Source organism: Melanerpes formicivorus, unplaced genomic scaffold (assembly GCF_026170545.1).
Source record: "Melanerpes formicivorus ecotype bairdi unplaced genomic scaffold, bMelFor1.0.p_v2 SCAF_85, whole genome shotgun sequence".
Taxonomy (NCBI): Eukaryota; Metazoa; Chordata; class Aves; order Piciformes; family Picidae; genus Melanerpes; species Melanerpes formicivorus.
The window spans coordinates 551,435-576,171 of record NW_027142437.1 but is presented as its reverse complement, the minus strand read 5'-3'; positions in this window follow the sequence as shown (position 1 = coordinate 576,171).

The following is a 24,737-nucleotide window of genomic DNA, read 5'->3' as shown; positions in this document are numbered from 1 at the left end:
GCAGGTCTTTGCAAACAGTCTCTCTCTATCCTTCCTGTAGCCCCCTTCAGGTACTGGCAGGCTGCTATTAGGTGTCCCTAGAGCCTCCTCTCTCCCAGGCTGCACACCCCCAGCTCCCTCAGCCTGTCCTCATGGCAGAGCTGCTCCAGCCCCCTGATCATTTTTGTGTACCCCACTACAAATCCAAAATCTGTGTAGTTTTCCAGAGAGACACAGCTTGCTTATACTGCCTGTGCCTGGAGCTGCTTTCCTGGTCCCTCCTGCTTTTAACTGAGCAGCTCCTCTGGCTGGGCATGAGTCAGCTCCAAACTATAAACAGTGTAGCCATGGTTAGTAAGCCTGAGCTACTAAGCCCTTACTGATAGCGTGGGCACAAGTTGTGTCTGCTTGGAGCACAACCAAAGCAAGCTCACATCTGTTTGGAACAAAAACCCAACAACACACCACAAAAAAAAACCCAACTAAAACCCCCCAATCAAACCCCCCCAAAAGAAGAAAGTGTAAACCTATCCTCTCTGTTCTTTTCCTGCTTCCATCCCCTGCCTTTCCCTTTCTCTCCCTTTTTCTGTCCCACCCACACTCCTCCACAAGAGCACTCAGAGTAACTCCACCTATCTAAGCCCTCCACCCAGATAGCTGAAATTCCTGAGAGGGATCTCCCAGGGCACACATGTGTTTAGAGTGGCAACAAGTGGTTGTGGTTTGGGTCCCTTGCACACCTCCTGACAAGGAACTTGAACAAAGAAGACCTGCTGTATTCATCTGTGTTCACAGCATTTTACTCAACCTAAGAAGTGTTTATTTTTGCCTGCTCAGAGGACTGTAGATCATGGGGATGGGGGGACAAGACACTGCTGAGCTCCAAGCACTTTTCATGGGGAGCTCCCTGTTCAGAGGGGGCAGACTCACCCTAAAGGTCACTGAATCCACTGTGGCAGGCTGTCAGAGCCTTGCAGTCAGTCTTTGTTGTTGACAGTGGCAGGTGAAGGCACATGAATTTTGAGTGACTCTTCCTGTGCCTACAAGATTCAGGTTCATGAGGTTTTGTCACTCCACCTCTGGAGGTTTTTAAGCCCAGGCTGGATGGGGCTCTGAGCAACCTGATCTTGTGTGAGGTGTCCCTGCCCACAGGAGGGGGCTTGAAACTGGATAACAGAATCACAGAATCATTCAGGTTGGAAAAGACCTTCAGGATCACCACAACCCTACTCTACAAGGGTCAGCCCTAAACTATAGCCCCAAGCACCACATCCAAACCACCTGGAAACACAGCCAGGCTTGGGGACTCAACCACCTCCCTGGGCAGCACATTCCAAGCCCTGACCACTCTTGCCATCAAAAAGTGTTTCCTAATGTCCAGTCTAAACCTACCCAGTGGCAGCTTGAGGCCATTCCCTCTTGTTCTGTCACTAATTACCTGTGAAAAGAGACCAGCAGCACCAACATCTCCACAACGTCCTGTTAGGTAGTTGTAGACAGCAATGAGGTCCCCCCTCAGCCTCATCCTTTTCAAACTAACCTTCCCCAGCTCCTTCAGCTGCTCTTCATAAGATTTATTCCCCAAAATGATGATCTTTGAGGTCCCTTCCAACCCTGACACTTCTGTGATTCTTCTGTGTGAAATGGGCTGTTCTCTCCCTAAAGTCTCTTTTCATCTGTCCTTTCCTCTGCTATCTACACACTAATTAGCTGTACATCAGCTTCTGCCATTCTGCTGGCACGAGCAGCATGCTGGCATGAGGCAGTGGAAATTCAGCATTCAGTATTTCCTGCAAATCTCTTCTGTCCTCCACACCTCCTACACCTCCCTTTCCCCCCAAAATGGTCACTTGTGAGAGCAAGGCTAACACCTGATTTTATGGCAGGAAGCCCTCCAGTTTAGACATCTTAGAACAAACTTAGAATAAACCAAACCAGGTTGGAAGAGACCTTCAAGATCATCGTGTCCAACCTATCATCCAACACCACCTAATCAACTAACCCATGGCACCAAGCACCCCATCAAGTCTCCTCCTGAACACCTCCAGTGATGGTGACTCCACCACCTCCCCAGGCAGCCCATTCCAATGGGCAATCACTCTCTCTGTGTAGAACTTCTTCCTAACATCCAACCTAAACCTCCCCTGGTGCAGCCTGAGACTGTGTCCTCTTGTTCTGGTGCTGGCTGCCTGGGAGAAAAGACCAACCTCTGCCTGGCTACAACCTCCCTTCAGGTAGTTGTAGACAGCAATAAGGTCACCCCTGAGCCTCCTCTTCTCCAGGCTAAGCAACCCCAGCTCCCTCAGCCTCTCCTCACAGGGCTGTGTTCCAAGCCCCTCAGCAACTTTGTTGCCCTTCTCTGGACTCGTTCCAGCAAGTCAACCTCCTTCCTAAACTGAGGGGCCCAGAACTGGACACAGGACTCGAGGTGTGGCCTAACCAGTGCAGTGTACAGGGGCAGAATGACCTCCCTGCTCCTGCTGGCCACACTGTTCTTGATGCAGGCCAGGATGCCATTGGCCTTCTTGGCTGCCTGGGCACACTGCAGGCTCATGTTCAGCCTACCATCAACCAGCACCCCCAGGTCCCTCTCTGCCTGGCTGCTCTCTAGCCACTCTGATCCCAGCCTGTAGCTCTGCATGGGGTTGTTGTGGCCAATGTGCAGCACCTGGCACTTGGATGTGTTCAATCTCCTGCCCTTGGACTCTGCCCATCTGTCCAGCCTGTCCAGGTCGCTCTGCAGAGCCTCTCCACCCTCCAGCAGATCAACTCCTGCCCCCAGCTTGGTGTCATCAGCAAATTTACTGATGATGGACTCAATGCCCTCATCCAGATCATCAATAAAGATGTTAAAGAGCATGGGACCCAGCACTGATCCTTGGGGCACACCACTGGTGCCTGGCTGCCAGCTGGCTGTGGCACCATTCACCACCACTCTCTGGGCTCAGCCTCCAGCCAGTTCCTAACCCAGCTCAGAGTGCTGCTGTCCAAGCCATGGGCTGACAGCTTGGCCAGGAATTTGCTGTGGGGGACAGTGTCAAAGGCCTTGCTGAGGTCCAGGTAGATAACATCCACATCAAAGCTACTTGAGCTATATCTTGGCTCTATCAGGCCTTGATGCCTGGGATTTAGTTTTTCTGAGATTTGGGGATTTTTATCAGTAGGTTTTGAAAAGCTTCAACAATTGTAGTCACCTACACACTTGCAAGAGGACTGTGCCCTCAAAGAAGCAGTACTTCTGACAGGAGCACAGAACACTAGGGGTTGGAAGGGACCTCCAGAAAATCCTAACCATAGCCACAGATCTCTTCTGTTGTATCACAGTACCACAGTACAGTATCACAGTACATTAGAGGTTGGAAGGGACCTCAAGAGATCATCCACTCCAACCCTCCTGCCAGAGCAGCATCACCCAGGGGAGTCCACACAGGAATGCATCCAGGTGGGGTTGGAAAGGCTCCAGAGAAGGAGACTCCACAACCTCTCTGGGCAGCCTGTTCCAGGGCTCTGTCACTCTCACTGCAGATAGGTTTCTCGTCATGTTGAGCTGAAACCTTCTATGTTCAAGTTTGTTTCCCTTGTTCCTTGTCTTATTGCTGTGCTCCACTCAAAAGAGCTTGGCCCCTTCCACTTGACCCCTACCCCTCAGCTATTGAGAGACATTGATCAGATCCCTCTCAGCCTTCTCTTCTCCAGACTAAACAGCCCCAGGGCTCTCAGTCTCTCTTCACATGGGAGATGCTCAAGTCCCCTAAGCATCCTCCTGGCTCTGCCTTGGACTCTCTCCAGCAGGTCTCTGTCTCTCTTGAACTGGGCAGCCCCAAACTGGACACAGGATTGCAGCTGTGCTCTCAGCAGGGCAGAGCAGAGGGGGAGCAGAACCTCCCAAGCCCTGCTGGCCACACTTTCCTTGCTGTCCCCCAGGATCCCATTGGCTCTCTTGGCCACAAGGGCACATTGCTACCCACCAGCACTCCAAGGTCTTTCTCCATGCAGCTGCTTTCCAGCAGGTCAGCCCCTAAGCTGTCCTGGTGCCTGCTGTTATTCCTCCCCAGATGCTGGACCCTGCACCTGTCTTTATTGAACTCCATGAGGTTTGCCTGCAGCCAGCTCCCAGCCTGTCAGCTCTGGTTGGATGCCAGCACAGCCTGGCAGGTGTCAGCCACCCCCCAGTGTTGAATCATCAGAACTTGCTGAGGGTCCTCTCAGTCCCCTCCGCCAGGTTGTTGATACAGATGCTGAACAAAGCTGGACCCTGTACAGATCCCTGGCGAACACCAGTACAACTCTGAAAGATGCTGAGAGATAAAAGAATGACTACAGAACATGTCCCTTCCTCTTTTTCAAATGTATAATCCTGACAGAGATTGCTGATAGGGGAATATTAGAGCTGAGCTGAAACATTAGAGCTGAGCATTGAAAGCTATCTTCTGGCAAATGAAAGGAAATGGAGTTTCTCAGGATCCTGTATCACCCTGCACAGGAGAAACTGAGACCAGAGAAAGGAAGCTCACTGACTAGTGGGAATTCTTCCTCTCTCTGTGTCTGTGTGTGATATTTAGGTGGCAAACCCTAAACACATCAGACCCCGACAATTTCTTTTCTCATATTTATCTACATCTCAAGGAAGCATGAGGAAGCTGGATAAATATGGCTTTCCCTCTGACACTTATTCCTGCTGCCTGCTGGATGCCACAGGTCCTGCAGGCGCATCCACAGGCTCTGTACCCTTGTTAAATGTGGGAGGAATATTTGTGTCCCTGTTCCAGTTGGAAGATGCTTACATAGCTCAACTATTACAGCATGGTCACAGGCTACGTCTAGGGAGTTTCTTCTGCCACTCTGCTCTGCCCTGCTGAGACCACTCCTGCAATACTGGAGGTCCTGGAGGTGTTCAAGGCCAGGTTGGATGAGGCCTTGAGCAACCTGGGCTAGTTGAGAGGTGTCCCTGCCCAAGGCAGGTGGGTTGAAACTAGATGATCTTTAAAGTCCCTTCCAGCCTAAACTATTCTATGAATCCACAAATCTCTAGATCAGTGCCTGGTTATGCTGGAATCAGTTATTATGTAGCACCTAAAACAAATACAGACCTCTCCTATCTGCCAAGGATATGCAGACAGAGGAGAGAGACTTGGGGGTGCTGGTGGAGGAGAAGCCCAACAGGAGCTCTCAGTGTGCACTTGCAGCCCACAAAGCCAATCAGATCCTGGGCTGCAGCAGGAGAAGTGTGGCCAGCAGGGCAAGGGAGGTGATTCTCCCCCTCTGCTCAGCTCTGGTGAGACCCCACCTGGAGTACTGCCTCCAGTTCTGGAGCCCCTATTACAAGAGGGATGTGGAGGTGCTGGAAGGTGTCCAGAGAAGGGCCACGAGGCTGAGCAGAGGGCTGGAGGTGCTCTCCTATGAGGACAGACTGAAGGAGTTGGGGCTGTTCAGTCTGCAGAAGAGAAGGCTCTGAGGTGACCTCATTATGGCCTTCCAGTATCTGAAGGGGGCTACAAGAAGGCTGGGGAGGGACTGCTCAGGATCTCAGGGAGTGATAGGACTAGGGGGAATGGAATGAAGCTGGAGGTGGGGAGATTCAGGCTGGAGGTGAGGAGGAAGTTCTTCCCCATGAGAGTGGTGAAGCCCTGGAATGGGTTGTCCAGGGAGGTGGTTGGGGCCCTGTCCCTGGAGGTGTTTAAGCCCAGGCTGGCTGAGGCTCTGGCCAGGCTGATGTAGTGTGGGGTGTCCCTGGGCATGGCAGGGGGGTTGGAACTAGCTGATCCTTGTGGTCCCTTCCAACCCTGACTGATACTATGATACTATGATACATTTCACAGGGCTTGAGCTGAATGGGGCAGTCAGAGACAGCAGCTGGGAGTGCAGAGCTCCTCACTTTCAAAGAACACTTGGGGTTTGGAAAGGGCAGTCAGAAAAACCCACCAAGTGCTACAGCATCTTACCTGCTGGAGAAGGTATTCCACTCTGCAAGTATCTTCTGCAAGTTAATTTCCTGCTCTTGCTTGACATCCTAAACCTTCAGAGCCATCACTCTAGGCTCTCACTCTATGAGGAGAGAGAATCCAATTAATTATGTCCTTACCTCAAATGCAGCTTTCAGCAAGCAATTATTAGACAAAACCTGGTTGAGGCCTCTATTTGATTTAGGAGGCTTCTGTGTCCTGGCATCCATCAGGATTTAGTGATGCTGATAAATTGCTCCTCTCTGTCATGCTTCTGGCCTTCCAGTATCTGAAGGGGGCCTACAGGAAGGCTGGGGAGGGACTGCTCAGGATCTCAGGGAGTGATAGGACTAGGGGGAATGGAATGAAGCTGGAGGTGGGGAGATTCAGGCTGGAGGGGAGGAGGAAGTTCTTCCCCATGAGAGTGGTGAAGCCCTGGAATGGGTTGTCCAGGGAGGTGGTTGAGGCCCTGTCCCTGGAGGTGTTTAAGCCCAGGCTGGCTGAGGCTCTGGCCAGGCTGATGTAGTGTGGGGTGTCCCTGCCCATGGCAGGGGGGTTGGAACTAGCTGATCCTTGTGGTCCCTTCCAACCCTGACTGATACTATGATACTATACTATGATATATCAGGTTTGTCCAAGGCTCCTTGCAGAACCTTGATCTAAATGTTTGGGTTTGGGTGATTTTTCATCTAGAAGTTATCTCCAACTGCATATATGGAGGTCAGAACTAGGGGAATTCTTGGTCTAATTATGAATTGCATTTTGATTTTCTGTCCTCAGCCAGCTGGGTGTAAATTCACATGAGCCTGCTTCAGAAAAACTCCCCTGAATTAGTATGGGAAGACAAATTACTGAGTGACTAAGTAAGGCAGCATGAGCCAAGGATGTCCTAGGATGTCTTCAGGAGAGACAGAGACCTGATGGAGAGAATCCAAGGGAGAGCCACAAGGATGATTAGGGAACTTGAGCATCTCCCCTGTGAAGAGAGACTGAGAGCCCTGGGGCTGTTTAGTCTGGAGAAGAGAAGGCTGAGAGGGATCTGATCAATGTCTCTCAATAGCTGGGGGGTGGGGGTCAAGTGGAGGGGGCCAAGCTCTTTTGGGTAGTGCATAGTAATAAGAAAAGGAACAACAGGTACAAGCTTGAACATTGAAGGTTTCAGCTCAACAGGAGGAGAAACTTCTTTCCAGTGAGGGTGACAGAGCCCTGGAGCAGGCTGCTCAGAGATGGTGTGGAGTCTCCTTCTCTGGAGACTTTCCAGACCCACCTGGATGCATTCCTGGCAGACTCCCCTGGGTGCTGCTGCTCTGGCAGGAGGGTTGGACTGGATGATCTCTGGAGCTCCCTTCCAACCCCTAATGTTCTGTGCTCCTGTCAGAAGTACTGCTTCTTTGAGGGCACAGTCCTCTTGCAAGTGTGTAGGTGACTAAGATTGTTGAAGCTTTTCAAAACCTACTGCTAAAAATCCCTGCTACTTTGGCAGGGGGGTTGGACTGGATGATCTCTGGGGGTCCCTTCCAACCTCTAATGTACTGTGATATCTTTACATGCAATATCTCAGAGAGCCTAGGCTGCAATTTGCAGACATGCTGGTGCTAAATTCTGGTGACAGAATTGAAAGAGGTGGGCTGGAAATCTGTTCTCTACCCCAGGATCACAGGATGGTAGGGATTGGAAGGGACCTTCAAATATCATGGAGTCCAACCCCAGTGCCAGAGCAGGACCATAGAATCCAGCACAGGTCACACAGGAATGCATCCAGACATGGCTTGAAAGTCTCCAGAGAAGGAGACTCCACAGCCTCTCTGGGCAGCCTGTCCCAGGGCTCTGTGGCCCTCACAGTGAAGAAGTTCCTCCTCATGTTGAAATGGAGGAGAGGAGATATAGATTAGATGTTCAAAGTTCTTCCCAATGAGGGTGGTGAGACACTGGCACAGGTTGCCCAGGGAGGTGGTGGAAGCCTCATCCTTGGAGGTATTTAAGGCCAGGCTGGAGGTGGCCCTGAGCAGCCTGATCCAGTTGGAGCTGTCCCTGCTGACTGCAGTGGGGTTGGACAAGATGACCTTTGAGGGTCCCTACCAACCTGATGCAATCTGTGAATCACTGCACAGCCCCTTCTAGGGCAAATTCACCTCCACCTCAGTCTGGTGCCTCAGCTGAGCTTGTGGAAAATCAGGTAATCCTTTGGCACTGAGCACCTGTACATCACCTTAAGCTTTCTTCTGCTGTATGTCAGCAGCACCAGATATTTTTATAGTGCTTAATATCAGTACTAATGTTCTTTTATATGTCAGCCTGGAGATATGATGGCAGCATAAAGTAGTCTGGATGTCAAGGCATTTCATTATTATCTAACAATCAGAGCAGTTTGCTCTGCTCTCCTTAACCTGAAGAAGTTGACACATTTCATTAGAAATCATTTATGACTATACAGCTTTGATTAGGTTGGACTTGATGATCTCTGAGGTCTTTTCCAACCAGGTTAATTTGGTGATTAATATAACAACAGACCAGGGCATGCATTTACAGCAAAGGGATGTGACAGAATCACAGAATCAACCAGCTTGCAAAAGACCTCAGAGATCATCCAGTCCAACCTATCACCCAACACCATCTAATCAACTCAACCATGGCACCAAGTGCCTCATCCAGGCTCTTCCTAAACACCTCCAGGGATGGTGACTCCACCACCTCCCTGGGCAGCACATTCCAATGGGCAATCTCTCTTGCTGGGAAGAATTTCTTTCTAAGATCAAGATCAAGAGTCCATCATCAGTAAATTTGCTGATGACACCAAGCTGGGGGCAGGAGTTGATCTGCTGGAGGGTGGAGAGGCTCTGCAGAGGGACCTGGACAGGCTGGACAGATGGGCAGAGTCCAAGGGCAGGAGATTGAACACATCCAAGTGCCAGGTTCTGCACATTGGCCACAACAACCCCATGCAGTGCTACAGGCTGGGGTCAGAGTGGCTGAGAGCAGCCAGGCAGAGAGGGACCTGGGGGTGCTGGTTGATGGTAGGCTGAACACGAGCCTGCAGTGTGCCCAGGCAGCCAAGAGGGCCAATGGCATCCTGGCCTGCATCAGGAAGAGTGTGGCCAGCAGGAGCAGGGAGGTCATTCTGCCCCTGTACACTGCACTGGTTAGGCCACACCTTGAGTCCTGTGTCCAGTTCTGGGCCCCTCAGTTTAGGAAGGAGGTTGACTTGCTGGAGTGAGTCCAGAGAAGGGCAACAAAGTTGTTGAGGGGTTTGGAACACAGCCCTGTGAGGAGAGGCTGAGGGAGCTGGGGTTGCTTAGCCTGGAGAAGAGGAGACTCAGGGGTGACCTTATTGCTCTCTACAACTCCCTGAAGGGGGGTTGTAGCCAGGCAGAGGTTGGTCTCTTCTCCCAGGCAAGCAGCACCAGAACAAGAGGACACAGTCTCAGGCTGCGCCGGGGAGGTTCAGGCTGGAGGTCAGGAGGAAGTTCTACACAGAGAGAGTGATTGCCCATTGGAATGGGCTGCCTGGGGAGGTGGTGGAGTCACCATCCCTGGAGGTGTTCAGGAGGAGACTTGATGGGGTGCTTGGTGCCATGGTATAGTTGTTTAGGTGGGTTGGATTGGTTGATGGGTAGGACACGATGATCTTGAAGGTCTCTTCCAACCAGGTCAGGTCTATTCTATTCTATTCTATTCTATTCTATTCTATTCTATTCTATTCTATTCCATTCCATTCCATTCCATTCCATTCCATTCCATTCCATTCCATTCCATGATCCTTGAGGTCCCTTCCAACCCCGACAATTCCATGATTCTGAAGTGCAGCAGGGGTTTGATTCATCTCCTTTAACAGTAGTTTTCTGTATTCTACATCTGATCTACAGCCTCCATCTGAGACAACTGCCTAGTCTCCCTGTCCAAAATTAGTCACCATAAGGACTTTTAGGGGTGAACCTTGTAGAGCAGGGTTGTCAGTTGGAGTTGGTGATGCTGAGGTCTTTTCCAACCTGAAAGTTTCTGTGAGTCTGTGACTAAAATTATTCATTTCTAATTTGCAGCCTTAAAATGTCTGCTCCTCTTCAGGGACTGTAAGAGGAGCTTGGAGTGACTATCCCAAACACAGACATTTACATGACTTCCTCCACAGGACCTCATGTTTTGAAAGACTCAGATGTTTATACATGCAGGCAGGACAGGAAAGCCAGGGGCACTGCATTCATTTTCTCTGCAAAAGAAATGCAAAAGTATTGCCTCAGGTAAAACAACTTCATTCAAACTCACTCATCTGGACATGGAAAATGCAGCCAAAACTAACAGAGCTCATAGCCTTTAAGACTAAAAAGAATTCACCAAGGAGCTTGTTGTTGTCTGGTGAAGAATGGTGATGAAATGGATGGACACAGGCACCAGGACAGGTTAGGAGCTGCCCTGCTGGAAAGCAGCTCCATGGAGAAAGGCCTTGGAGTGCTGGTGGGCAGCAACCTCTGCATGGGACAGCAATGTGCTCTTGTGGCCAAGAGATTCTGGGGTGCACCAAGACAAGTGTGGCCAGCAGGGCTGGGGAGGTTCTGCTCCCCCTCTGCTCTGCCCTGCTGAGCAGAGACCACAGCTGCAATCCTGTGTCCAGTTTGGGGCTCCCCAGTTCAAGAGAGACAGAGAGCTGCTGGAGAGAGTCCAAGGCAGAGCCAGGAGGATGCTTAGGGGACTTGAGCATCTCCCCTGGGAAGAGAGACTGAGAGCCCTGGGGCTGTTTAGTCTGGAGAAGAGAAGGCTGAGAGGGGATCTGATCAATGCCTATCAATAGCTGAGGGGTGGGGGTCAAGTGGAGGGGGCCAAGCTCTTTTGGGTGCTGCACAGCAATAAGCCAAGGAACAATGGAGACAAACTTGAACATAGGAGATTTCACCTCTCCATGAGGAGAAACTTCTTTGCAGGGAGGGTGACAGAGCCCTGGAGCAGGCTGCCCAGAGAGGTTGTGGATTCTCCTTCTCTGGAGACTTTCCAACCCCACCTGGATGCATTCCTGTGTGGACTACTCTGGGTGATGCTGCTCTGGCAGGGAGGTTGGAGTGGATGACCTCTGGAGGTGCCTTCCAACCTGTAATGTACTGTGATACTGTACTGTGATACTGTACTGTGGTACTGTGATACAACAGAAGAGATCTGTGGCTATGGTTAGGATTTTCAGTGGGCAGTAAGGTTTAATAAACTGGGAAAAATTACAGGATGAAGCAGGCTGAACTGAAGTGCTTAGGGAAGGGAGTGCCTGAACTGGATTTTACTGAAGGCAAAACTGCAAGAACCCCCCAAAGCAGTATGGAATGTTGCTGTGAACTGCCTGCCTTGCCATGGGATAGGAAGTAAAGTTGATTTACCAGGCTTCAAGACCAAGGTCCTTCATGATCATGAAGGTGTTTGTGTTAAATAAAGATCCATGAAACTGCCAAAGAGAGGAGGGAGGGAGCCTCGTGAAGATAAGATGGCTCTGCTTTGGCTAAAACGGATGAAGCAGAGCTCAAATAACAAAAACACCCAACTTCAAAGCAGGTTTTCAGGGCCAGGCTGCCCAAACAAGAAGCCTTCCCTGATTAGCAGTAATTTTTATGTTAGAGTTGGCACCCTTTAATGTATTAAAGAGGAAAATCAAGTACATGTTAAACACACATGACTCTACTAGGAGGTGGTTCCCACTGTGGGACACAATATGTGAGAAGGGCAGACAAGAAGACACAGTCAGTGAAAACATACTTAATTATAAACATGAATGAGGTCACCTCCAAAGCTCATCCAGTCCAAAACCACTGCCAGAGCAGGAGCACCTAGAGCAGATCACACAGGAATGCATCCAGGAATATCTCCAGAGAGGGAGACACCACTACCCCTCTTGGCAGCCTCTTCCAGTGCTCTGTCACCCTCACAGGGAAAAAATTCTTCCTCCTGTTTCCATGGAACTTCCTATGCCTCAGCTTCCACCATTGCCCCTTCTCCTGTCTTTGGGTATCACCCAGCAGAGCCTGGCTCCAGCCTCTTGGCACTCACCCTGCACATCTTTATCAACAGCAATGAGGTCACCTCTCAGGCTCCTTCTCTCCCAGCTCCAGAGCCCTCAGCTGCCTCAGGCTTTCCTCACAAGGAAGATGTTCCACTCCCTTCAGCATTTTTGTGGCTTTGTGCTGGACTCTTTCAAGCAGTTCCCTGAGGTCCTTCCTGAGCTGAGGGGCCCAGACCTGGACACAATATTCCAGATGTGGCCTCACCCAGGCAGAGTAGAGGGGGAGGAGAATCTCTCTGGACCTACTAACCACAGCCCTTCTAATCCACCCCAGAATGGCATTGGCCTTCTTGGCCACAAGAGCACATTGCTGGCTTATGATCAATCTAATTATGTCTTAGGATCTTGGAGGCAATACATAGGACCCAGAAGAGGCTTGATGCCAAGTGTCTTATAGTGAGGACAGGGCTGATTTGTCTAGAGGGAACTAGCCCTCAGCAACGGAGACCTTTGACAACCCATGCCATGTAGCCTCAGGGTCAAGCACTGCTCTCAGTCCTCTCTTTATTTACCAGCACAGATGCATCCCTCTTTTCACTGATTCTGTCTCCTTGTCTGCTCTCATCTATTGTGTCCCACAGTGGAAACCACCTCCTAGTACAGCATATAGAATAGAATAGAATAGAATAGAATAGAATAGAATAGAATAGAATAGAATAGAATAGAATAGGACAGGACAGGACAGGACAGGACAGGACAGGACAGGACAGGACCGGACCGGACCAGGTTGGAATGCTGTGGCCACTATAGTTTCTTCAGAAACCTCGAGGGGATCCATTGAGGTTCAATCATCCTGCCCCCCAAATTAATTGCACTTAACTATTGAGAGAGTCTTTTCTTCTGGGGGACTTAGGACTAGAGTCACTTCCCTCAAGGATGGAAATAGCACACTGCCAGAGCAGCTGCCATCTGGACTTGGCTGCCCTTGATCTGGCATGGAGGAAAACACCTTCCTCTGCCATGACTCTGTGTGTATCTTTCAGTGTGAAGTGTCTCCATCTACTGAGCTCCCAGTTTATTCCAGCCTGTAATGGGATAATGTATTTTTAGACTCATAGAACTGTCAGGGTTGGAAGGGACCCCAAAGATCATCCAACCCCCCTGCCATGGGCAGGGACACACAGTATCACAGTATCACCAAGCTTGGAAGAGACCTCAAAGATCATCAAGTCCAACCTGTCACCACAGACCTCATGACTAGATCATGGCACCAAGACACCTCACACTGCATCAGGTTGCTCACAGCCACATCCAGCCTGGCCTTCAAACCTCCAGGGATGGGATTCCACCACCTCCCTGGGCAACCTGTGCCAGTGTCTCACCCCCCTCATGGGGAAGCACTTCTTCCTCACATCCTAACATCTAGTTTTGTTCCATTCCCCCCAGTCCTATCACTCCCTGACACCCTAAAAAGTCCCTGCCCAGCTTTCCTTAAGACACCTTCTTACAAACATTGATTATAAATTCCTGACTGATCTGGAAGATGATAATCCACCAGTTTGGATGAAAATTAGTTGGAGCTTCTCCTTTTTTAATCAGAAGAGGCCAAAAAAAGTTTGGCTTGGGTAGCCTAGTGAAATGACAATTGAAACAAACAGAACAGGAGGATAATTCAGGTTGGAAGGGATCTCTGCAGGTCACTCAGTTCAACCTCCTTCTCAAAGGGAGACCTACATTCAAAGTTAGATTACATTGCTCAGGTTTTTGTCCAGTTGAATTTAGAGTGCCTCAAGGGACTAAGATCCCACAGCCACTGTGGGCAGCCTAGTCCAGGGCTTGGGCATTTTTCTGTGAACTGTAGTATCATAGTATCATAGAATCAGTCAGGGTTGGAAGGGAGCACAAGGATCATCTAGTTCCAACCCCCCTGCCATGGGCAGGGACACCCCACAACACATCAGCCTGGCCAGAGCCTCAGCCAGCCTGGGCTTAAACACCTCCAAGGATGGGGCCTCAACCACCTCCCTGGACAACCCATTCCAGGGCTTCACCACTCTCATGGGGAAGAACTTCCTCCTCCCCTCCAGCCTGAATCTCCCCACCTCCAGCTTCATTCCATTCCCCCTAGTCCTATCACTCCCTGAGATCCTGAGCAGTCCCTCCCCAGCCTTCTTGTAGCCCCCTTCAGATACTGGAAGGCCACAATGAGGTCACCTGGGAGCCTTCTCTTCTCCAGACTGAACAGCCCCAACTCCCTCAGGCTGTCCTCACAGCAGAGCAGCTCCAGCCCTCTGCTCATCCTGGTGGCCCTTCTCTGGACACCTTCCAGCACCTCCAAATCCCTCTTGCAATAGAGGCTCCAGAACTGGAGGCAGTACTCCAGGTGGGGTCTCACCAGAGCTGAGTAGAGGGGGAGAATCTCCTCCCTTGCCCTGCTGGTCACACTTGATGCAGCCCAGAATCAAGCAGGTTGGAAAAGACCTCAGAGATCATCAAGTTCAACCTATTAACTAACACCTAACACCTCCTGACAACTAAACCCTGGCTCCAAGTGCCACATCCAAGCCTTTTGGGACCCCCTCCAGGGATGGTGACTCCATCACCTCCCTGGGCAGCACATTCCAGTGGCCAATTAGTCTGTGACAAACCTGAGAGGAGGGGAAAAAAACAATTGCTCAGTGTTTCCTCCTGTCCTCTGGCAGAGGTGAAGTCATTTATTCTGTTCACTCCTAGAACCACTTTGTATTTTCATTGGTAATTATGAAAGGAAAAGAGGAAAATGAAAACTGACATGGGTCTCTGAGGCCCTGTATACACCTGGGGGCCAGAATGAGCCAGGTGCAGCCCTTCATTAGGCAGGCTATGAGGAAACTAATAGCACATTTCCTGCATTAATTCTGTGTTCTGAAAAGAAAAAATAATGTAAAAAGGGAAAAAAAAAGTAAAAAGAAAAAAAAATGTGTGAAATGGAGACCAAGAGATTAAAGTTGTGAAGCTCTTGCTTCTGTGGAGAGATACAGAGAGAGAAAGTTCACTGAGATGGATTATCTGGAAGCCCTAGTGGAGAAGTTGTGCATAAGACAGCAATGTGCCTTTGGGGCCAAGAAGGCCAAGGGGATCCTGGGGTGCATTCAGAGGAGAGTGTCCAGCAGAGCCAGGGAGGTTCTCCTCCCCCTCTACTCTGCCCTGGTGAGACCTCACCTGGAATATTGCATCCAGTTCTGGGCTTCCCAGTTCAAGAGGGACAGGGAGCTGCTGGAGAGAGACCAATGGAGGGCTACAAGGATGCTGAAGGGACTGCAGCACTGCCTAGGGAGGAGAGGCTGAGAGCTCTGAGGCTGTTTAGTCTGGAGAAGAGAAGGCTGAGAGGGGATCTGATCAATTACAAGGGGGATTTGGAGGTGCTGGAAGGTGTCCAGAGAAGGGCCACCAGGATGAGCAGAGGGCTGGAGCACCTCTGCTGTGAGGACAGACTGAAGGAGTTGGGGCTGATCAGTCTGGAGAAGAGAAGGCTCCCAGGTGACCTCATTGTGGCCTTCCAGTATCTGAAGGGAGCTACAGGAAGGCTGGGGAGGGACTGCTCAGGATCTCAGGGAGTGATAGGACTAGGGGGAATGGAATGAAGCTGGAGGTGGGGAGATTCAGGCTGGAGGGGAGGAGGAAGTTCTTCCCCATGAGAGTGGTGAAGCCCTTGAATGGGTTGTCCAGGGAGGGGGTTGAGGCCCCATCCCTGGAGGTGTTTAATCCCAGGCTGGCTGAGGCTCTGGCCAGGCTGATGTGTTGTGGGGGGTCCCTGCCCATGGCAGGGGGGTTGGAACTAGATGATCCTTGTGGTCCCTTCCAACCCTAACTGATACTATGATACTATGAATGTCCATAAATATCTGAGGGCTTGGGGTGAAGAGGGAGGGGACAGGCTCTGCTCACTTGCTCCCTGGGATAGGACAAGGAGCAATGGATATAAACTCCAGCACAGGAGATTCCACCTGAATATGAGGAGGAACTTCTTCACTGTGATGGTCCCAGAACACTGCAACAGGCTGCCCAGAGAGGTTGTGGAGTCTCCTTCTCTGGAGACGTTCAAGCCGCATCTGGGTGTGCTCCTGTGTGAGCTGGATTCTATGGTCTTGCTCTGGCAGGGGGTGATGGACTTGATGACCTCTGGAAGCCCCTTCCAACCCCTAACCTCCTGTGATCCTGAGATTTCTAGCTCCTAGCTATTGCTGTCTTCCTTTCTTGGGGTGCTCAGCCTTTGCTAAGTGAAGAGTTCATGCAATGCTCTGTGTTGCTGTGCTGAACATCCTCTAGCAGCAGATTCAGTCTGACATGAAAAGGGAAGCAATCCAGCCAGTGATCTGCAGAGTGCTGTTGCCTGCTCTGAAATTGGAGCTATGCTTCCTGTGTTCTCTTGACATTAGTGATCAGATCACAGAGACTCTACTTCTGTTTACTAATAATTTCCCTTTGAACTAACAGCCTCGGTGCTGCCAATGCTTTTGGACTGGCTACAAGATATAATCATGTCCCTCTTCCATACCTAAGCTAATTAGCTAGAAATGAACCTTGCTGGGCAAGTTCTCTAAGGTGATCACAGGGTAATGGATCCCTGGCAGCAGCATGGATTTCAGGAGCACTTTTCATGCATGTAACACTCTGTTGATGTGGATCAGCTTGTACCCTCAGAGCCTGTGATTTTTAGACACTTGGACATTATCAGTGGGAAAAAAGCATTCCTCTTTTCAGGCAAAGAGAATTCTGCTGGCATGTTCTGAATAAAGCACACTGAAGCACCTTGCTACAATCCCTTAATGACTTCCTGGCTTCTTTTGAATCCTGCCATGAACACTTTTCTTCCTAAAGAAAAATTATGTGGCATTATTTTACAGCAGGGATCTGCTTTATGCTGGAAAGGGAAAGATTAATGAGACAGTGGAGCCTCAGTATTTGGTAGACTGCAACCCAAACTTCTCCCTCTAACAAGCTACTTCTTCCAGTTCTGTACTGATTAGCAATTAGCTGCAAGTCACAGAATGGTTTGTGTTGGAAGGGACCTCTAAAGGTCATCCAGACCAACCCCCTATGCAGTCAGCAGGGACATCCCCAGCTAGATCAGGTTGCCCAGAGCCCTGACCAGCCTCACCTTGAATATCTCCAGGGAAGGGACCTCAACCACCTCCATCAGCAACCTTTTCCAGTGTTCCACCACCCTCATGGTAAGGAACTTGTTCCTAGCCTGCAGTCCAAATCTGCTCTTCTCTAGTTTGAAGCCATTGTGTCTTGTCCTATCACCACAGACCTTTGTAAACAATCTCTCTCCATCCTTCTTGGAGCCCCCTTCAGGTACTGGCAGGCTGCTATTAGGTGTCCCTGGAGCCTTCTCTTCTCTAGGCTGAACACCCCCAGCTCCCTCAGCCTGTCCTCATGGCAGAGCTGCTCCAACCCCCTGATCATTTCCACGGCCCTCTTCTGGACCCTCTCCATCAGCTCCATGTCCTTCCTATACTGAGGGCTCCATATCTGCACACATTACTCCATGTGAGGTCTCAGCAGAGCAAAGTGGCAGAATCACCTCTCTGGCTCTGCTGGCCACACATCTTTTGATGCAGCCCAGGATGTGGGCTGCAAGTGTACGTTGTTGGCTCATGTCCAGCTTCTCATCCACCAGAACTCCCAAGTCCTTTCCCGCAAGGCTGCTTTCTCTCACCTCATCCCCCAGCCTCTACTGATAACGAGCATTGCTCCATCTCAGGTGCAGGACCCTGCACTTGCTCTTGTAGACCCTCATGAGGTTGACCTGGGCCACCTCTCCAGCATGTCCAGGTCCTTCTGGATGACATATCATCCCTCTGGCATATTGACAAATCCTTGTTGTCACCTGATTCAGAACACCAGGGTTTCAACGCAAAGCAGTGATGCCCCAGTAGTCAGTAGGTGGTAGAAGCCTTAACCCTGGAGGTTTTAAAGGCCAGGCTGGATGTGGCTGTGAGCAACCTGCTGTAGTATGAGGTGTCCCTGCCCATGGCAGGGGGGTTGAAACTGGATGATCCTTGAGGTCCCTTCCAACCCTAACAATTCTGTGATTCTGTGAATCTAAGAGCTTGCCTTTTTAGAAGCAACATTATCCCTTCTCACATGCACAAATCTATGACTCTTCTCTCAAGGAACAAAAAAGGGGACCTGGTTATAGTCATGTGAAAGGAGGTTGCAGCCAGGTGGGGATTGGTCTCTTCTCCCAGACTGCCTGCACCAGGATGAGAGGACACAGCCTCAAGCTGCACCAGGGGAGGTTTGGGCTGGATGTTGGGAGGGAATTCTTCCCAGAAAGAGAGATTGGCCATTGGAACATGCTGCCCAGGGAGGTGGTGGAGTCACCATCACTAGAGGTGTTTAAAAAGAGCCTGGATGAGGCACTTGGTGCCATGGTTTAGTTGACTAGATGGTGTTGGGTGATAGGTTGGACTTGATGATCTCTGAGGTCTTTTCCAACCTGGTTAATTCTGTATTCTGTATAACATGTTAGAATGTTCCTTCTAGAGCCATTAACACAATATTTACCAACAGAAACATGAACTTGCATTACTAGGGTTATGGAACCATTACATTATGCTTGCTGTTGTATTGTATTGGATTAATTGACTTAGGAAAGTTTAAAAAAGCCAACAGCCTATGAAAAGATCCCTGAGATAAATATTTAGTTATTCAGAATGACAAGATGAACTCTCAAGACATCTGTTTTGGGCTACCTTCTTCTGCTTAAGCAGCAATTTGGGTTCAGTAGGACTTAAATTCATCCCTGAATTGTTTGCTCATCATTTGGCAATAGATTGCCTAGCAGTGCATCAGCCTCTGCTGGTTTCCCTGTGTCAGGTTACAGCCCAATACATACTGACTGGAAAGGCTGTATCAGGTGTATGTTCTCTTGTCACTAGGACCAGCAAAAGAAGGAAGCAATCCACAACACAGCTCACCTTGCCAAGCAGTAAGACATCAAACCATCTTCCCTCTTTTCTTGGGAGCAGTGCCTTTTCCCATCACTCTACCTGCACTTTGAATCATGATCATTCTTTTATTTGTTTGAAGGGGATGGAAGGATAACCTTGCACCTGAAGGATGGCCAAGGGCTCAGGCCCAGCCAGCATGGATTCAGGAAGGGCAGATCCTGCCTCTCCAACCTGATCTCCCTCTGTGATCAGGTAACCCGTCTGGTGGATGTGGGGCAGGCTGTGGATGTGGTCTGCCTGGACTTCAGCAAGGCCTTTGACACTGTCCCCCACAGCAAACTGCTGGCTAAGCTGTCAGCCCATGGCTTGGACCACAGCACTCTGTGCTGGGTTAGGAACTGGCTGGAGGGGCAAGCCCAGAGAGTGGTGGTGAATGGTGCCACAGCCAGCTGGCAGCCAGGCACCAGTGGTGTCCCCCAGGGATCAGTGCTGGGCCCTGTGCTCTTTAACATCTTTATTGATGATCTGGATGAGGGCATTGAGTCAGTCACCAGCAAGTTTGCAGATGACACCAAGCTAGGAGCAGATGTTAGTCATTTAGAGGGTTGAAAGGCTCTGCAGATGGACCTCGACCAACTGGACAGATGGGCAGAGTCCAATGGGATGGCTTTCAACATGTCCAAGTGCCAGGGGCTGCACTTTGGCTACGGCAATCCCATGCAGAGCTACAGGCTGGGGTCAGAGTGGCTGAGAGCTCCCAAACAGAGAGGGACCTGGGGGTGCTGATTGACAGCCACCTGAATATGAGCCAGCAGTGTGCCCAGGTGGCCAAGGAGGCCAATGGCATCCTGGCCTGCATTAGGAATAGTGTGGCCAGCAGGAGCAGGGAGGTCATTGTGCTCCAGTACTCTGCTTTGGTTAGGCCACACCTTGAGTCCTGTGTCCAGTTCTAGGCTCCTCAGTTTAAGAAGGACATTGAGAGACTTGAAGGTGTCCAGAGAAGGGCAACAAGGCTGGGGAGAGGCCTTGAACACAGCCCTGTGAGGAGAGGCTGAGGGAGCTGGAATTGTTTAGCCTGGAGAAGAGGAGGCTCAGGAGTGACCTCATTGCCCTCTACAACTACCTGAGGGGTGGTTGTGGCCTGGAAGGGGTTGGTCTCTTCTCCCAGGCAACCAGCACCAGAACAAGAGGACAGAGTCTCAAGCTGCACCAGGGGAGGTTTAGACTCGAGGTGAGGAGGAAGTTCTTCACCGAGCGAGTCGTTCGTCATTGGGATGTGCTGCCCAGGGAGGTGGTGGAGTCCCCATCCCTGGAGGTGTTCAAGAGGGGATTGGATGTGGCACTAGGTGCCATGGTCTAGTCATGGGGTCTGTGTTGATAGGTTGGACTCGATGATCCTCGAGGTCCTTTCCAACCTAAGTTGTACTGTGTAATACTGTGTAATACTGTGGAAGCAAACTTCCAACACCATTCCTCCATGCTCCCATTCCTTAATGTAATTCACTGCATTTAATGTGATTAATGTGGAAAGTAGGAAGAGCAGTGTTCCCAAAGGAATTCCCAGACTGACAGCTGCTTTACATAATCAGCACAGAAACCACAGTGGTAGAGCATCCTCCAGCTATTGCCTCTTAATGGAGAGGCTTGGGGTTTTTTTGCTTTACTACTCTTCCTCAGTGAGCCTTAGGCTGGAGAGTTGGGCAGGGATAAATTTAATGAAGTTCAACGAGGGCAAGTGTAGAGTCTTGCACCTGGGAAGGAACAACTCCATGGAAGAGTATAGGTTGGGGACTGACCTGCTGGAGAGCAGTGAAAGGGAAAGGACCTGGGGGTCCTGGTGGGTGGGAGGTTGACCGTGAGCCAGCAATGTGCTCTGGTGGCCCAGCAGACCAAGGGCATCCTGGGGTGGATCAGAAAGGCTGTGGTTAGCAGAATTACACTAAGTGATTTTTGAGTCCCCTGCAATGTGCACTCAAACATGGAAGATGCACATTTGCCAGTCTGTTCTTTTCCTTCCAGACATTCATGCCACAAATCATTCCCTCACCTTATAACCTCACTATGGAGTTCTGCCCAGTTGCTTTATTTCACAGACTTCATTCACATTTGCTTCACATTTTCTTTCCTTTTTTTCTGTTAAATCAGAGAATCACAGAAGGTTAGGGGCTGGCAGGGACCTCCAAAGCTCATCCAGTCCAAACCCTCTGCCAGAGCAGAATCACCGAGAGCAGATCACACAGGAACACAGCCAGGCAGGCTTTGAGTATCTCCAGAGAGGGAGACACCACAACCCCCCTGGACAGCCTGTTCCAAGGCTCTGTCACCCTCACAGGGAAAAATATTTTCCTCATGTTTCCATGGAACTTCCTCTGCCTCAGCTTCCACCACTGCCCCTTGTGCTGGCATTGGGCATCCCCCAGCAGAGCCTGGCTCCAGACTCTGGGCACTCACCCTACACAGCTTTATCAACAGCAATGAGGTCACCTCTCAGGCTCCTCCTCTCCAAGCTCCAGAGCCCTCTGCTGCCTCAGGCTCTCCTCATAAGGAAGATGTTCCACTCCCTTCATCACTTATGTGGCTCTGTGCTGGACTCTTTCAAGCAGTTCCCTCAGGTCCTTCTTGAACTGAGGGGCCCAGAACTGGACACAATATTCCAGATGTGGCCTCACCCAGGCAGAGTAGAGGGAGAGGAGAACCTCTCTCGACCTACTAACCACATCCTATCTAATCCACCCCAGGACACCATTGGCCTTCTTGGGCACAAGGGCACACTGCTGGTATTGAATGGTATTGGTAGAGCACCCTGCAAAATTTTAATGAACTCTAGAGCTCAACTTAAAATTGCAGTTGAAAACAAACCACACAGATCAAAGCCTCCCAAATAACTTTCAATGAGGAAGGTGTTGGGTTTGGGGGGGCTTTTCTTTTTAGAATAGAATAGAATAGAATAGAATAGAATAGAATAGAATAGAATAGACCAGGTTGGAAGAGACCTTCAAGATCATCGTGTCCAACCCATCAACCAATCCAACCCACCTAAACAACTAACCCATGGCACCAAGCACCCCATCAAGTCTCCTCCTGAACACCTCCAGTGATGGTGACTCCACCACCTCCCCAGGCAGCCCATTCCAATGGGCAATCACTCTCTCTGTATGGAACTTCTTCCTAACATCCAACCTGAACCTCCCCTTGCACAGCTTGAGACTGTGTCCTCTTGTTCTGGTGCTGGTTGCCTGGGAGAAGAGACCATCATCCACCTATCTACAACCTCCCTTCAGGTAGTTGTAGAGAGCAAGAAGATCACCCCTGAGTCTCCTCCAGGCTAAGCAATCCCAGCTCCCTCAGCCTCTCCTTATAGGGCTTGTGTTCCAAATGAACATATGAATGTTGGACTTCCTTTGCCTGTTTATGTGTCTGGAGGAGTTCAACAACTTTGCCCTGGACATCTCATGGCCCAAATGAGTACAGTATCACAGTATCACCAAGGTTGGAAGAGATCTCAAACATCATCAGGTCCAACCTATCACCCAAGACCTCACGACTAGACCATGGCACTGAGTGCCACGTCCAATCCCCCCCTTGAACACCTCCAGGGATGGTGACAATAATGTTCATCAGATAACAGTGGAACAAATTTAAAGTGCTCTGTTGAGGTGCTGTTCTATTTTGACTTTTAGGTGAAAACCAAGAGTCTACTTCTTGCAGTGCAAGTAGGAGTCTACTGCACCTCAAGATCACGTGCAGCCTGTGTTTTAAATGGTCCTTTCTTAATGTGGGAGTCACCTCCTTATTTGCCTTGGTTATAATTAATCTTTAAAAAGAAGGACGGTTTCACATTTAAATGAACCTACAAAATATGACATGAAGTGTCCAAACCCAGACACTCGACCATTACATTTATTACTGCAAATTGAATGGCATTGGTAGAGCACCCTACAAAATCATAATGAAATCTAAAACTCAAAATTGCAGTTGAAACCAACCACAAAGATCAGAGCCTCCCAATTAACTTCCAGAGAGGAAGCTGTTGGTTATTTTGGGGGGGCTTTTCTTTCTAGTGAACATTGGACTTCATTTCGAATAAACCAAACCAGGTTGGAAGAGACCTTCAAGATCATCGTGTCCAACCCATCAACCAATCCAACCCACCCAAACAGCTAACCCATGGCACCAAGCACCCCATCAAGTCTCCTCCTGAGCACCTCCAGTGATGGTGACTCCACCACCTCCCCAGGCAGCCCATTCCAATGGGCAATCACTCTTTCTCTGTGTAGAACTTCCTCCTAACATCCAACCTGAACCTGCCCTGGCGCAGCTTGACACCGTGTCCTCTTGTTCTGGTGCTGGCTGCCTGGGAGAAGAGACCAACCTCTGCCTGTCTACAACCTCCCTCCAGGTAGTTGTAGAGAGCAATAAGGTCACCCCTGAGTCTCCTCCTCTCCAGGCTAAGCAGCCCCAGCTCCCTCAGCCTCTTCTCAAAGGGCTGTGTTCCAAACCCCTCACCAACTTTGTTGCCCTTCTCTGGACACACTCCAGCAAGTCAACCTCCTTCCTAAACTGAGGGGCCCAGAACTGGACACAGGACTCGAGGTGTGGCCTAACCAGTGCAGTGTACAGGGGCAGAATGACCTCCCTGCTCTGCTGGCCACACTGTTCCTGATGCAGGCCAGGATGCCACTGGCCCTCTTATCTGCCTGGGCACACTGCAGGGTCATGTTCAGCCTAGCATTGACCAGCACCCCCAGGTCCCTCTCTGCCTGGCTGCTCTCAGCCACTCTGACCCCAGCCTGTAGCTCTGCATGGGGTTGTTGTGGCCAATGTGCAGAACCTGGCACTTGGATGTGTTCAATCTCCTGCCCTTGGACTCTGCCCATCTGTCCAGCCTGTCCAGGTCCCTCTGCAGAGCCTCTCTACCTTCCAGCAGATCAACTCCTGCCCCCAGCTTGGTGTCATCAGCAAATGTACTGATGATGGACTCAATGCCCTCATCCAGATCATCAGTGAAGATGTTAAAGAGCACAGGGCCCAGCACTGATCCTTGGGGCACACCACTGGTGCCTGGCTGCCAGCTGGCTGTGGCACCATTCACCACCACTCTCTGGGCTCAGCCTCCAGCCAGTTCCAGCCAGTTCCTAACCCAGCTCAGAGTGCTGCTGTCCAAGCCATGGGCTGACAGCTTGGCCAGGAGTTTGCTATGGGGGACAGTGTCAAAGGCCTTGCTGAGGTCCAGGTAGACTACATCCACCATTTCTTTGCCTGTTTATGTATCTGGAGGAGTTCACCAGCACTTGCAGAGTATATTCTGTTTATACACCATCTGACAAATCTGGGAGCTTGCAACCAGTGCATTCTGTTAATTATAGTAGGTGCTTTGGCTATTTTATGTATGTGAGCAGCTTGAGCTAAATGGAGAAGATAAAAATCAATGAGGCAGGAAAGTCCAATTAAAAGTACATTAATCAAATGCCCCCCAAATGCCTTTCCTCTCTGCTATGTATTGTTGCACTTTATGGAGAGTGCCTGTTGGAAGTCAGTCGTCCTTCTGCATCTAATGTAGTAGCTCAGTCAGTCAATTTGCTGTAATAACTGTAATTGTCTAATGTCTGGGTTTGGACACTTCATGTCATATTTGGTAGGTTCATTTAAATGTGAAACCATCCTTCTTTTTTAAAGATTAATTATAACCAAGGCAAATAAGGAGGTGACTCCCACATTAAGAAAGGGCCATTTAATACACAGGCTGCATGTGATCTTGAGGTGCAGTAGACTCCTACCTGCACTGCAAGAAGTAGACTCCTGGTTTTCACCTAAAACATCAAAATAGAACAGCACTTCAAATTTGTTCCACTGTTACCTGATGAACATTATTGTCACCATCCCTGGAGGCGTTCAAGGGGGGAT